This window comes from Nannospalax galili, unplaced genomic scaffold (genome assembly GCF_000622305.1).
Source record: "Nannospalax galili isolate Female #2095 unplaced genomic scaffold, S.galili_v1.0 scaffold324, whole genome shotgun sequence".
In the NCBI taxonomy this organism is placed as follows: Eukaryota; Metazoa; Chordata; class Mammalia; order Rodentia; family Spalacidae; genus Nannospalax; species Nannospalax galili.
In genome coordinates, this window is record NW_008353027.1 from 4,661,679 (window position 1) to 4,678,315 (window position 16,637).

The window sequence follows — 16,637 nt, forward strand, 5'->3', positions numbered from 1 at the left end:
TGCTGTAATGAACATCCAAAATTAATTCCGTACAAAGAAATTTCTAGGTCAAAATGTGTTTGAATTTTAAATTTTACTAATATGTCAATTTTTCCTCCTAAGAAGGAATCAGTTCACACATTTCTAAACTGTGTTCAAGGATGCATCTTTCTCTACATCCTTTCATAATTGTCTATTATGAAATTTGTGTATTAGCTGGGCTATAGCTCAGTTGTAGACGTGGCACTGCTGTAATGAACATCCAAAATTAATTCCATACAAAGAAATTTCTAGGTCAAAATGTGTTTGAATTTTAAATTTTACTAATATGTCAATTTTTCCTCCTAAGAAGGAATCAGTTCACACATTTCTAAACTGTGTTCAAGGATGCATCTTTCTCTACATCCTTTCATAATTGTCTATTATGAAATTTGTGTATTAGCTGGGCTATAGCTCAGTTGTAGACCATGGGCTGGTACAGCACACATGGGCCCTGGTGCAACAAAAATAATAAATAAAAAGTCTGTAACCTTTGACGTCGAACAGGTGAAAATATCATCTTTAAGTTTCAGTTGGCATTTATTTAATTATTCATGTAACTGACCACTCTATGTTTCAAAATATTTATATTTCTTTGCTGGCCTCTCCGAGTGTCCCTTTCCTTGCCTTCCTTTTTTCTATTGAATTTCTGAATTTTAAAACTTAAAAAAATGATATCCAGTTAAGTATCTGTCACACACACATACACACATACACTAATTGTGTCCTAGATGCCCTTAGCATATGATTAAATTTAAAATTCGTTCATGTTTATTTCTCCCATTTCTTTTCAGTCTCATGTTTGTTTGTGATGCCACTGGAATTTGTTTTGATAGAAGGACTAAGAAGGGAGCGGTGCCTTTTCTAACCGAATGGTGAGTCATTTAACCTGATGCCATTTACTGAATAATCTCTTCCCCCAGTGGTTTAAGAAAGGTTTTGAGAGGCCCTACCACAGTTTGAACAGCACAGTGCTGGGGCCTAGAACCTTAGAAACAGCATTTACTGCAGCAACACACACACCTGTGAACATGGAGCCAGCTGTCTTCTGAGATGGTGAGCCTGAGCTCATGTGTGTTTCCCTCCAGGGTGGTCTTCTGCCCCTCCTTCTCAAGGATTTCATTCTCTGGGGCACCCCCCCCCACCCATGCTCCTTCCTACTGGGACTCCATATCACCTATCTGACTTGACACCAAGTCCTATTTGACAACCACAAGTAAACTGCTCATGAAAGCATCATTCTAATACTGAACACAGTGAGTAACGTAGGAAAGGCAGTATACCCGACTATATTCACTTTGAAACAAAAACTCATAGGAAATTGGAGGCATCGAAAGGAGAGGCCTTTAGGGGCTGGACAGATGGTTTGGAGGTTAAGAGCACTGGCTGCTCTTGTGGAAAACTCAGGTTTGGTTCCCAACACACACATGGCAGCTAACAACATGTTATTCTTGTTGTCACATTTGTGGATTTAACAGTTCAACACACAGAGACCCACAGGACTTCTTTCAAATGCCAGCAAGGTTTTCCTCTGGAGGATGGTGGAGGGAAGGGAAAGGAAACCAGTTTTACTTCATCTGTTTCTGTATTTCAGTTCTTATCACAGCTATCTACTCCCTTTAATCCTTAAAAAATACTTTTAAAATATGTCACTGAGGACGGCCTCACACCCATTCATATATGGGCAGCACAGCTGGACTCAGTGGGTCATTTTTAAATAGACATGAAATGGGGAGGGGCGGGGGTGAGGTGGATCCTGGAGAAGTTAGAGGGAGGAGTGGAGGATGACTATGACCAAATTCTCAAAGAATTAATAATAATATATATTAAAGATTTCACTGAATCATTAGACTCCATGCATGTGAAGGAGGATCTGACCAGAATTATCTCAACTTTTTTAAAGATTTTTATTTTATTTTATGTGTTTTGCCTACAGGCATGGAAGTGTGGCACATGTGTGCCTGATGCTGATAGGGGCCAGAAGAGGGAGTCATGTACCCTAGAACTGGAGTTACAGACAGTTGTGAGCCTTTACATGGGTGCTGGGAACCAAACCCAGGTCCTCTGCAAAATTCAGCAAGTGCACTTAACTGCAGACCCAATTCTTCAGCTCCTATCTCAAATTCTTTACCCTAAGTTTTGGGTCTCTTCCCACAGCTGCCTATAGCACCAGGTTGAGGGGATCCATTACCCTCTTTTGGCTTCCATGGGCACTGATGAAAACATGTACATACCCACACACATACATACAAATTTAAAGTATTTTTTATTTTATTTATTATTTTATGTGTATGAGTGTATTGCCTGCATGTATGTAAGTACAACTATGTTGTGCAGTGCCCATGATGATCAGAAGAGAGCATCAGATCCCCTGAAACTGGAATTACCAATGATTGTAGCCACCATGTGGGTGCTAGAAATCAAACCAGGGTCCTCTGCAAGAGCAGTCAGTGCTTTTAACTTCTGAGCCATCTCTCTAGGCCCTAAAATAAACATTTTTAAAATAAAAGATGAAGATAGTTCTGCTGGGCTCGATCGGCGACTCAAAGGTGAATGTTCCCAAGGCCAGCCAATGAGCTCAGAGCTCCAGACAACCCACAGCTTTGCTGGGATTCTCCCTTTTCATCTTGGACCAGACTCATTCCTTCCTACTCTCTCCACATCTGTAGCCTCAAGTCCTATACCCAAACACTGAGCCCAAATATCTTAGATGGCTTTCTAACTCGATGTCTGATCTCTCAGTATCCTTCTGTTTCATTTTTGTTTTTCTATGCTGCCTGCCCCCTGACTATGCATAACCTCCCCCATTTTCAATATTCACCACCAATGTGCTCTTTGTCACAACTGATGAACCTACATTGACACCATCATTATCAGATCATTACCAAAGTGCTTAGTTTACATTAAGGTTCACTCCTAGGGTGACAAATATAGAATGACATTTACCCACCATTGCAGCATCATACAGCATAGGCTCACTCTCCTAAGAGGGCTTTTGTTCTCTTCCCATTCCTTCTCTTTCCAGTCCTATTTTCTTCCTATTTCTTCTCCCATCCCTCTCATCTAACCCCTAGAAACCAATCATTTGCAGTGGTTTGTTGTTGTTGTTGTTGGTGGTGGTGGTGGTGGTGGTGGTGGTGGTTTTTTGAGACAGGGTCTCCCTGTAGCCATAGCTGGCTTGAAACTCACTATGTAGACCAGACTAGTCTCAGTCTCATAGAGATTCCCCCAACCTCTGCCTCCTGAGTGCTGGGATTAGAGGCTTCATTTTCAGTTGTTTTACCATTTCCATAGTTTATAGTCTCCCAGAATGTCATACTGTTGGAATCATATATATTATGCATGCAACCTTTTCACACTGGTTTCTTAGATTTAATGGGTTGAGAGCTCATCTCATTTTAGCATTTTTAACACTCATTGTCTGGCTTCACCTACCTAAAGATATCATGGTTGTTTCCAAGTTTGGGCAGTTATGAATACAGCTGCTGTAAACATCTATGTTTCTGTACAGACATAAGTTATCAGTTCTTTTGGGTAAACAACAAGGAGCATGACTGTTGGAGCAAACAATAAAAGAATATTTACTTTGAAAGAAAATGCCAACTGTCTTCCAAAGTGGCCGCACCATTCTGCATTCCTACCAATAATGAATGCGCTCCTGCTCCTCCACAGCCTCGCCAGCATTTTGTACTGCCAGTGGGATCTCACATAACATAGAATGTTGAACTTTTTTAAATCTGAGTTTCACACTGTAGCCCAGGTTAGACTGGAACTTGTTATTTGGACCAACCTGGTCTCATGATGTTAAGCTCACTGTGATTTTCTTGCTTCTGTCTCCCAAGTACTCAGATCACAGGCACACACTATGATGCCCAATCTTTGAGCATCTTCTTAATATTTTATTTGTTTATTATTTTTATTTTATGTGTATGAGGCTTTCCCTTTCCTTTTGTGTCTTACCTGGAAAAGACTAAAACATAAAAGCTGCCAGCTGGTAAATATCTTGGATCTGTGCTTTGAAGTTAAGGTAATAGGCCCTTTGATCAAAGTATGAAATAAAAGACAAAAGGCAAATTCAGGAGGACTTCTGCACAGATTCTTTCCTATTACTTCATGACAAGGTTTTCACATCAAATGTTTCACAGCGAATCAATCTGATTATAGCACCATTAGTCCCACTTCTAAACCTGATTAGGTACTCTAGTCTTGTTTCTTTCAAAGAGTAATTTTAGGTTTTTCTCAGTTAGGATTAACTGTTAACCAAAATGCAGTACATGAAAAGTGTTATTAATATTATCATAACAGTGTATGTTCCCTCTCCATGAAAGCCTAGAACACGTTTGCCCACAATGTGCGATTGAAACCCCTTTCTTCCTAACCTCAGAAGAAAAGCGAAATGCACCTATACTGAATACAAATGAAACATTCTGTCAAGAGGTTTTCTTTTTAATTTATGCAAAAAAATCAAATTTATCTTTGTTGGGTTAAGTTTAACTGATTCAGGTCCACATAGCTAACAAAGATACAGTGTCAAACTCCTTTAAGAAATAACTTTGGAAACAGCTGTTGGATGCTCATGCTCTTCTATTTGAACAGTCAAATGCCCTTTATGAATTAGCAATGAAATTTGACAAAACTGATTTTCTTTGGGAAGTCTATGAGATGTTCTATTTTAACCAGAAGCTTAAAAACTGTGATGACATCAATGTTTTATACTGAATCTGCCTAAGACCTTAAGAGGAAATTCTTATCAAATGAAGCAGCCGAAGAAGATGAGGGGTAGACTGGAGAAATCCTGACTGAAGTCCTTGGTTGACATATTTGCCCCATTACTCCTTCGTCATGAAGTTCTGGTTATCTGTGTGATATCAGCATTTGGGAGGTAGATGCAGGAGGATCTGGAGTTTAAAGACAGCCTTGGCTACATAGAAATTTGAGGATGGCATAGATTGCTGAGATTCTGTCTGAAAAAAGCCCCCCCCCCAAAGGAAAGAAACAACGAACACAGCTTCCCTGGGATGGCACAAGGCTGGAGGAAATCCCCAGTTGCTTTTACTAAAGCTAGCCCTTAGCATTAATATTAGGAGGTAGTTCTAGGAATAGTATCTTAAAGACAAAGCCTGGGGCTTTATTTGATAGAAAAATGAGTCCAAAATGGCTTGAGGTCCAGGCTAGCTGGGGCTACATGGAGACCCTGACTAAAAAGAAAAGAAAAGGGAACAAACCAAGCAAACAAACAAAAACAAAAAACCCACTGCAACTCGGGAACCTAGAAATAACGATTATCAGCACTTCTAATACTGCACATGTGTTTTGGAGAGATGGAACCTGTGTGTCTGTGTATATTTAGATATGTGTACAGATAGACCTATATGTATAGTTTCTTTTTAGACAGGATCTGACTATGTTACACAGGCTGGACTCAAACTCACAGTCCTCCTGCCTCAGGCTCCTTAGTAGCTAAGATCACAGGCACACACTGTCATACCCTACTTATATGCGATTTTAAAAACAAAATCTTTAAATATTTAATTTATTTGATGTATTATATGTATTTTATGTATATGAGTATATTGCCTGTGTATATGTGCAGTGCCTGAGAATGTCAGAAGAGGGTGTCAGATCCCCTGGAACTGGAGACTCAGATGGTTGTTAGCCATCATGTGGGTGCTGGGAATTGAACCAGGGTCCTCTGCAAGAACAGCCAGTGCTCTTAACCATTGAGTCACCTCTCCAGGCACTTCAAAACAGATTTCTTAATGTAACAGCTAGTACACAGGAAATGACCATGACCACAGCTAGTACAGTCTTCTTGCTTCCCCTATAAGTCTTAGGAGCCTGAATGGAGAACTAGACTGAGCAGCACCCCTGACACTGAGCCCCGTGTTCATATCATCCCCCTTAATCCTTAAAAATATGTGAGGTGTGGATAAAGAGGTGTTGAGGTAAAGAGGATGGAGAGAGGGTAGGAATGGGTTGTATGCTAGTTTTCTGGGACTGCCATAACAAATTATCACAGATTTGGTGGTTTAACAGAAGAGAACCATATTCTTCAGCAGATCTGGAGGCCAGGAGTTCAAAATCAAAGTACTAGAAGAATGCTCTGCCCAGAGGCTCCAGGGGAGAGCTCTCCATGCCTCCTCAGCACCTGATGGCTGTCAGCACCTGCATTTTATGGCTGGCATCACCCCAATCTCATCTCCATCCTCACGTGCCCCTTTCTTCATCTGTCTACCTCTGTCACTCTCTTACGAAGATGTTGCCATTTCATTTGGGGGTCACCCAAATGATTCAGAATGGTCTTATCTCAAAATCTCTTAACATAATTACATCTGCAAGTGATTAGGGACTGGAGGAATGGATGGGACACTTATATTCTATGTTATAAGAGTGTGTATATCATTTTGTAAAAAAGAACCTGCATATATACATTGTAAATAACTCAGCACTGACACACTACTAATGGTTTGTTTGTTTTGAGCTAATCCCTAGTCCAGGTGACACTGCAGAAGGACTGCGAGTCTCAGTGACCTTGGGAGTACGCAAGCCCAGACGCACAGAGGGATGACAAGGGGAGGGAAGGAGGAGAGAAGCTCCAACACCAGGGATCTCAGAGACAAGACTGACCGCATGGTCATAAAGCTAAGACTAAACCTGGAATGACTGGCCGCCTTTGTTTCCCCTCTGTATATAACCTTCCAGCTGGAGGTGAGACGTGAGGCAGGTCTCTGTCTTCTTAGCTGCCTAGCTCTCTGAATAAAGCTATCTTAAAGAGTCTATTCCTGTTTCTGTTCATTGACAAGCAGTTCCATCGAGTATTCTAGTTAAATATGACCCCTTTTCCAAATAAAGTCACATCCACAGGTTCTAAGGACTAGGATATGGACATATCTTTTTGAAGGGCCACCATATAGCACAATACAGGTTGATGTTCTTAAGATGGTTCAGAAAGCCTTAATAAAAGAACATTTGAGCAGAGAGCAGACTAAAGTGAGGATCACATGGTTATGTTTAGATAATTGGTCAGAAGGAGAAGCAAGTTCAAGGGGCCTGAGGCAGGAATGTGTTCTACATGTGCGAATAACTATGAGGAAGCCTTGTGATGAGAGTAGCATATATAGGAGAACACGAGGAGGGACAAACCATGGTGGGATCTGCTAGCCGTGTATGACATCATAGTGTCCTCTCTCTGAAGGCTGCAAGCTGCTTCCAGTATGCAGCCCAGTAGAGGCCAATGAGCATAACACCTGGTGGTACCCCCATGAAAACAGCACACTGCCAAACTACTCCAAAATAGTTCAAGAACTCCAGCAGAGAGAACTCTATTATCAAAAGATGAGCTCCAGTCTGCTAACTACACCCCCACTATGCCGTAAATTGCCACCTGTATTAGTTCCTCTTCTGTTGTTGTAATAAAACTCTATGACCAAAACAACTTACAGAAGGAAGAATTTATTGCACTTATGGTTCTAGAGGGGCAAGAGTCCATCTTGCAGGGGAGGCATGGCAGGAGGCAGCCAAGGCAGAAAGCTGAGAGCTCTCCCATCTTCAAGCAAGGACAAGAAGTAGAGAGACAAACTGGACATGGCTATGAGCTCTCAAAGCACCCTCCCCCCTTCCTCCAGCAAGGCCACACCTCCTAAGCCTTCAAATACAGCGCCACCGACTGGGGCCAAGGATTCAAGTACTTGAAGCCTGTGGGGACACCCCATTCAAACCACCACACCACAACTCACATCCCTGCCTCCACTAGGTAATCCCTTTTGCACTTCTACCCTATGCTCATCATGATGGACCAGGATGGTCTCTGCTGTTGTGTCTTCTACTCTCATCACTCTTCTTGAAAGCAGGACAGAATTCATTCTCATATTCCCATCTACACTGAGTCTGGCATGCTACAGGCACCCAATAATGCTTATTGAATGGGTAAATGAATGAATGAGTGGATAGTGAAGATCTCATGCTATGCATGCTTGGAATGCTATCCAATCAAGCTCCAAAGAAACGTTTAGCTCTAAAAGGTTTATTCTAACCCAGGAGTAAGTGAAACTAAGAATCTGTTTATCCTGAAACTTATGGAATAAGAAACATAACCTTGCTTTCTATGTCACAGACAAGGCACCTGGAGGCGGGAAACCTGAATTTACTTCTAGCTTTGTCATTAGCTGTGTGATGACCTCTGACAAGTCATTGACCCCCACCCCCAATCTAGGTCTCCACCAAGGAGCACAGAGTATACACAGGCGCCAAGGATCTGAGTGCAACCGAATATGACTAGTAATAATCAGATACATACAGATTAGAGATGCATGCGACAACATCTCTGCGTTAGTAGCAAAAACAATGAGTCTTTCTGTAAGAAACAGTATATTTTTAAATGAAATGGAGATCTTTTTTAAAGGTTAAAAACTCATTCAATCTTATGTCTTACAGGGCATATACTGAGTTCAATATTGTATAACTGTATTAATTCAACTGTGAACATAGAAATTTACAGCCACTTGTGAAAGAGATATATCTTTGCTCTAGAAATTGTTATTGAATATGTTAAAGCTGTAATGAAATAGATAAGACAGAATACAAGGTCCTTTCTCAGTCTAAAAGCTCCAGGCTTCATGTGATATCCTAGGGCTAACCTGGCATTATAATTAGTCATTTAAATTCCAACTATGCTCTGATGGGATCCTCGATCCCAACAGTACCTCAGCTAGCTGTCCTCAACTATCCAGGCACTTCTGGACATCTGAACTGAGCTTGAGAACCTCCTTCTCCACGATTCTCATTTCCTAGTAACCTCACTTGGTCTTACAAAAGTCTTTGAACTTCCTCTGACTCTTAAGTTGAAAGACTCAAAAGTACGGGAGAATGAATGATTAGTTATTCCAGGAAAGCCTGAATGTAAGCCTGGAGCTGCCTTCTAGAAGCTAGAAATTCATTGAATTTTTATAAATTTGTCATTGGTGAATTTGTTTTATATTTTGGGACAGAGTCTTGCTGTATAGCCCAGGTTGGCCTCAAACTCTTGATCATCCTTCAGCCTCTTTGAATGTTAGGGTTACCAGCACCATCATGCCCACCTAAATTGCTTTCAGAAAGTTACTTTTAGATCTACATTTCATTTATAAAATTCACATGAATGTTGTAGTCTACTCCTTACTGCATCTGCCTGTTAAAAAAATGTAATTTTCTCCCAAAACCTTTGAGGAAAACTGTTGCTTACTGTTTCTTTTGGTTGGAGGTTCTGGAGATGCCCCAGTACCACCGAGACCTGAAAGAACGAGCTTGTTGGAGAGGGAGCTGGATTACCCCCACTATTAAAGAAAACAGTGCCCAAAAGATCACCTGCAGGCAGGGAAGGCCTGTAAGACCTACAAGCCTAGTTCATTGTGTTCCCTTGCCACCACCAGTGACCCAGCACCATTCTGATTAGCGCAAGTTGGATGGATTTTGGGGAAATGTTACTAAACATTAGAGGGAGCCAAAGGGAAATAACACAGAGAACAAGTAGAGACAGAGAGTCTGGTTGGGGAGGCGCCAGCCTGATCTGCACACACTGATTTGTTTCCAGGCCTCGGTCTGGTCCCTTCTCACTGGTGAGCCATGGTCAGCCTCAGCCATTTCAGTCCCAAATCACAAGCATCTTTAGTCCTGGCCACCCCAGCTGGCCTCAAAGGCTCCAGGCTTCCATTTTCTAGTCTTCCCCCTCATTTCCTAGCTCTAGGTTCAGAATGAATGGCCTACTCTTTTTTAAAAAAATATGTGTGTATGGTATATGTACTTATGTGTGTGTTCATGTGTGTATGCTCGTGTGCATACGTTCATGCATATATGTATGTGCGTGTATGCCTGTAGGATGTCTTTCCCAATAGCTTCTCTACCTTAATTTTTGAGACAGGATCTCTCACTGAACCCAGAACTCATTGATTTGGCTAGGCTGGCTGGCCAATGAGTTTCAGGGCTTCATCTATTTCCCAGCACTGGTGTTACAGATGCATACCATGCAGCAGAGAGTGCCCAGCTGTATTGATGCTGAGCATCTGAATTCAGGTCCTAAAGCTTACATGCCAGGTACTTTAGTGATTGAGCCATCTCCAGCCCCTAGATGGTCAGTTCTTTCAGGAACTGGGAAGATTTACAGTGATTGAAAAGAGACCTACTCCAACACACAACCTTTGGCAAAGGTGTGCTTCCTCCTCTGGATGTGGGCTTGAGTCCAGTTAGATCTCTGCTCTGCCAGCCCCTGCAGCCTCAAGCCTTTCTGCACAGAACTGAGCAGATGAGGTACCCTAGGGTAAAACAGATTTCCTGGTGCCTCTGAGATCCCATCAGAGTGACAAGGGTCTTTTCTGGGTCTGCACAAACCTTGACCTGGTATCCCTGGCTGTGAGTGTCTCTTCATTGTTACAAACCCCTTTAGGGTGTTTTGCCTAGTTGCTTTCAGGCCTGGCTCCAAAGCAGGCTTACTTTCAGTTCTTGAACTTTTCACAGTATTGGCAGAAAATGCATTTCTCATGTGCCTCTTATCTGAAGTCTTATCTTCTCACTGTTCCCCATTTGTTTTTTTTCCTTCCTAGAAACTTCTTGAGAGCCCTGAATGCCTTCTCTAAGGGAAGAGAGCCAGTTTTCACCTTTAAGCATTTACCAAGAAGTCTCCGTGTAACATGGATGTCTCCTTGGGAGCAGAGGAAGGGGACTGCTAGCTCACTGGGGCGTGTCAGGAATCTGCAGGCCTTCCCCCAGCAGAAGTGATGAAGACAGCTGGCCTAGAGTAACGGCTTTACGGGGAAAGTCAAGAGGCTCCAGAAAGTCCCTCCGGACTGTTCTCAGCATTGCCGCCGCTATCAGAACAGTATCTTCAGGGATGATTTGTATAAAACTTTGTCAAATGCTGGTTTGAATTTACAAATGAGGAAGAACATTCCCAAGTTACTTACCAAACGCAAATATCACATGGCCAACAGAAGGGTCAAAATGCATTAGAAATGCTGTAACCTGAACCATTCCTTACTATAGGTTTGGTTGGACCTTGGGAGAGACACATCAGTAGACAAAAGTGAGAGAAAGTACTGGATACTCAGTTGCTTTAAGATAAATAGTGCTTTCCAAAGCATTACAAAGTAGAGAGCTGAAAGAGTCCTTGTAATCTATAAAATGTAAACTTTATGCAATTCATGAGGAATGGCGTTACACTACCCTTCAAGGTATCCTCCTGGTATGCTACACTTTATATACTACCTCCTTTGACTTGACTTCTAAAGGGAGAAAAAGTAAGTACATTAAGGTATTGACATGGGAATTAAAATCTAAAAGGAGTAAACATTATGAAAGGAGGGACAGTATTGCTCCCTACCAAAGTATTATATAAGTTGCGCTGTTTAAAAATCTGTGAATATATGATATTCCTTTGCCTAATTATTTTAAATTTTTGTTTTGAGACAGCCTCTTGCTATGTAGCTCAGGCTGGCCTTGAACTGTTGCTTCTCCTAGCTCTCATTTTTGAGCTCTGGGATTAGAGGAAAATGCACCTCTATGCCTGGAGCTATATTGTTGTTTTAAACATTTAAAGAAATTGCAAGCCAGGTGTGATGGTGCATGCCTTTAATTTCAGCACTTGGGAAGCAGAGACAGGAGGATCTTTGTGAGTTTGAGGTCAGCCTGGTCTACATAGTGAGTTCCAGGCCAGCTGGGGCTACAGGGAGACCCTGTGTCAAAAAAGACAATAATAATAATAATAATAATAGGAAATTACTATTAAAATGTACAAAAAAAAACCCTCTTGGTAAAACATTTAGACAGTAGGCAAAATGAAAGCGTCAAACAACTAGATCAATCTCAAGAGTTTAGTGAATAACAACTGGAAAACTTTCACATCAAGCGTTTACATACAGGGCTGAAGAGATGGCTCAGTGGTTAAGAGCACTCACTGCTCTTGCAGAGGACCTGGGTTTAATTCCCAGCACCCACATGGTGGCCAACAATGGTCCATAACTCTAGTTCCAGGAGATCCAATGCCTTCTTCTGACCTCCATGGGCACTTACAGGCAATCATGCAGGCAGCACACCCATGCACATAAAAACAAAATAAATAAAATAAAATAAGAGTTTAAATACAATATTATTGACCCTCTTTCCATAAAATCTCAGACAACTGCAATAAAAAAAAAATACATACTTCCCAGGAGTACGTTGCAATGAAGCTTTGTAAAATGTGGAATTCAGGGTGGGGAGGGTGGGGAATAGGGGAAGCAAATAGTTAAATGTGGTTACAAAGGTCTAACCTTCTGCTTTTTTAACTTTTAAAAAACTTTATTGAGAATTTCATACATGCATATAAGGTGTTTTGATGAAATCCACGCCCACTCCCTCCCCGCCAACTCTTCCCATATCTCCCCATCACTTTTTCCTGAACCACTTCATGCACTCTTTTTTTTTCAATGGAGCTTTTTGCTACTCTAATAATCCCCCCACAAAGAGGTAACCCTAAAATCTTTTAGGGACAATTTTGGCCTCTGGAACAGAGTATGTTGCTATGAGGCCCAAGGACATTTTGATTTTTAGCCGAGAAACTGGCTTCTTTTCTTTGGGGTCTTTTTCCCCTAACTGCCTAGCCAATTCCTACCTCCTATTCTTATCACACCATCCTCTGATGGGGTTACCCAAATTTCCAATAGGGAATCAGGACACAGACCGCTCTGGTTTCTTTCATGCTGAACAGGGACACAGGATAAGGCAATTGGGGTACCCCCTCAGTGGGTCTATCTGAAAGACTCCCAAATTGCATAACTCTTATCTATAGGGAGAAAAGAAAGTCATTAACTGGTGAATAGGGATGTGAAGGAGAGGTAAAGGTGAGAGTAGTTAGCATTACAAGTTGTAGACAGGGAACCAGAAAAAAAGTCAAAACGGCAAATTTCAAATGTTCATACCAGAGTCCATTGGAATTTCTTGACGAGAGCTTCCAAAAGCATCCCTCCATTGGGTTCCTCCTCATTTTTCTTTTGTAGGCCAAGGCTGGACTGAGTGATGGACTCAGGATTTGTTTTCAGGCACTTTGATAGCTGTTGGAGTGGCTAGAATCAGTGTCAGTTCCCTCAGAAGTCTTCTAGATAGAGGAACAAAACAAAAGTAGCCATCGTTTTAGAATAGCGGGTTGTCTCCCTTAGCTACAGGTGGGCACTATAGTATTGCAGACCAAGGTTTGAAGTCTTACATCTGAGCAGCACTTTCTGGTTAGAAACAAAATTATCAATGAGAAATAATTGTCTAAATAACATTTTATATGGACTTAAGTCTAAGGTCTGGGAAGTGTAATCTCTTGAACTCTTAAAGAAATATACTGAACACTTTAATCTTTGGTTATACTTTCCTTTTGGGTGATTAAGATCATTCCGTTGGCCCAAATGAATCAATTTATTTTAACTCTTAAGGTCGTTTGAGGATCTGTTCCTCAGGGGTCACATGGGCTTGGGAGGAGCCCTGGCTCATTTCTTTCAACAGTTCCATCTATGTGAAGATAAGTCAAAGGTCCTGCTTGAGCATGACTGCCTTCACTTGGAAGCAGGAAATGTTTCCTCTGTGTGGACCCTCCTCTTTGCAGACTGGACACTGGTTCAAGTTCACCTTGTGGGGTCTCCATGGCTTCCCTGAACAAGAGGACAGGTGACTCACCACAGTTACAGGACATTTTGAGAGGCATTCCATAGTCCCCTGGAACTTAGCTGACCTTGGAGGGCAAGGATCAAAAACTGTCCTTTAAGTCCCTCTGACCACAGTAGTATAAGACTCAAAGTATGGCTGTTAAACGGAAATATTTCCATTCCCATATCCTTTTAACATCTTTTACATTTTCATTTTTTTAAAATAATTATGAGATATAAGAGCATTAACAAAATTTCCATCTGTTGTGAGAATTCTTTTCCTGGGAATACTAAGCAAAGTTTATCCCCTTCTAAGGTTTTACTGTCAAACTAATGTTTGATTAAAGTTTTCCTAGGGAACCAATGAATTTACTGAGCTTACTTACAGAGATGATTGAGGAACTGCCAAGGTGTATGAGTGACCTGAGGGTGTGCACACTAGAAAGCCTTTACCCAGCACGGATCAAGCCTTCTCCTCCAAGCCTTCCCTAGATTATGTACTTTAGCCTGCCCCAAATCCAAGAGACCACGTGTGATTAGGGCCAAATTACATGTTGTCGGGGAAGAGTAGTTGGATACTCAGGTGAGGGTCCAATGACCCTGCTTGCCCCTCCTTTTATGAAGGAACACAACTGTCAACAAGCCCGATTATGATGATGTTTAGCAAGCAGGCACAGCTGAAGTCATGACGATGGTAGTTATTTCATGCAGAAGAGACTGCACTATCATCTTATTAAAAGAACATGGAATTTCAAAGGATTTGGTGCTAGGATCCACACATGAGGGAGAATATATGCCTTTTGTTTTTCTGAGTCTGTGTTACTTAGTATAACAGTTTCTAGATCATTTACCTGCAAATTTCATTATTTCATCTTTCTTTACTGCTGACTAGAACTCCATTGTATAAATATACCACATTTTTGCTAATCACTCTTTAGTCGAGGGGCACTTAGGTTGCTTCCATCTATTAGCTATTGTAAAAAGAACAGCAATAAACATGGTTGCACAAGTGTCTCTACAATAGGACAAGTCCTTTAGGTATATGCCAAGGAGTGGTATAGCTGGGTCATATGGTAGGTTCATTTTTAGTTTCTTGTTCTTGTTTTTTTTTAAACTTTTTTTTTTTTAATGTGTATGTGCATGTTGCCTGCATGTAGGTAAGTGCACTCATGTCATGCAATACCTGCGGATGTCAGAAGAGGATGTCAGATGCCCTGGGATAGGTGTCATGGACAGTAGTTAGCTGCCATGTGGGTGCTGGGATTCAAACCCGGGTCTTCTGCAAGAACAACTAGTGTTCTTAAGCGCTGAGCCATCTCTCCAGCCCCTCATTTTAGTTTTTTAAGTGTTCTCCACAGGGAATAAGCTTAGTATCCCCAGGAAAAGAAGTCTCACAAAAGATGGAAAATTTTTTTGTTAATGCTATTGTGTCTCATAATTATTTTTTAAAAAAAGAAAATGAGAATGTAAAAGATGTTAAAAGGATATAGGAATGGGGATATTTTCTAAAATAGAAAAAATGAGAAAGCCTAAGCAAGTGATGAAGGTCTGCTTACGTTTGTTATGATATATAAAGGATGAAATAAAAATAATATACATATAATCTTAAAATGTCTATGGTCATAGTTCAGTCAACTAGTTTAAGGAACAAAATATATATCTAGTCAAAGGTTATCTAAGAATATTTGTTTTTTTTTACCAAAGCCTATTTAAAAGTACCAGACTGGTGGAACTAACTTTCTTGGGTGTGTAACAGCCATACTTTGAGGCCTATACTAATGTGGTCAGAGGGACTTAAAGGACAGTTTTTGACCCTTGCCCTTCAAGGTTGACCAAGTTTCAGGGGACTTTGGAACATCTCTCAAAATGTCCTGTAACTGTGGTGAGTCACCTGTCCTCTAGTTCAGGGAGGACATGGAGACCCCACAAGATGGACTTGAACCAGTGTCCAGGCTACAAAGAGGAGGGTCAACTCAGAGGAAACATCTCATTTATGCTTTCAAGTGAAACCCGACATGGTCAAACAGGACCTTTGACTTATCTCCACATAGACGGAATTGGTAAAAGAAAGAAGCCAGGAGCTCCTCCCAAGCCCGTGTGACCCCCGAGGAACAGATCCTCAAATGACCTTAAGAGTAAATATATATTGGTTTATCTGGGCCAACTCTGTGGTCTTAAACACCCAAAAGGAAAGTATAACCAAAGATTAAAGGGATCAATATAATTCTTTAAGAGTCCATGTATATAGCTAAAAGCTACATAACAAGAAACAATGCCAGACAGGAGATACCTTCCTTTGACTGTTAGCCAGGGTGGCCCAAGAGACTCCCAAACAGTAACCCTCCTCCAAGTTTGACTAAGTTCCAGGGGACTATGAACATCTCTCAAAATGTACTGTAACTGTGGCGAATCACCTGTCCTCTTGATCAAGGAGGCCATGGAGAGCCCACCAAATGGACTTGAACCAGTGTCAAATCTACAAAGAGGAGAGTCAACACAGAGGAAACATTTCCTCTATGCTTCCAAGTGAAGCCAGCCACGGTCAAGTACGACCTTTGACTTATCTTCACATAGATGGGAGCAATTGTGAGTGGGAGCATTTCCCTGTATTCTTTCTCCAATTGCTTGTTATTGGTATATAGAAAAGCTACTGATTTTTATAGCTTGGTGTTATAACCTGTCACTATACTGAAAGTGTTGATCAATTCTAGGAGTTTTCTGGTGGAATTTTTGGGATCTCTTAGGCATAGTATCATGTGCAAAAAGTGATAGTTTGACCTTTTCTTTTCCAATTAGTACTCCTTTAATTTCCTTGTCTTGCTCTATCAAGAGTTTCAAGCACTATGTTGAAAAGGAGTGGAGAAAGTGGACATGCTTGTCTGGTTCCTGATTTCAATGGGAATGCTTCCAGTTTTCCTCCATTTAGAACGATGTTGGCTGTGGGTTTGTTATATATGGCTTTAATTATGTTGAGGTATGTTC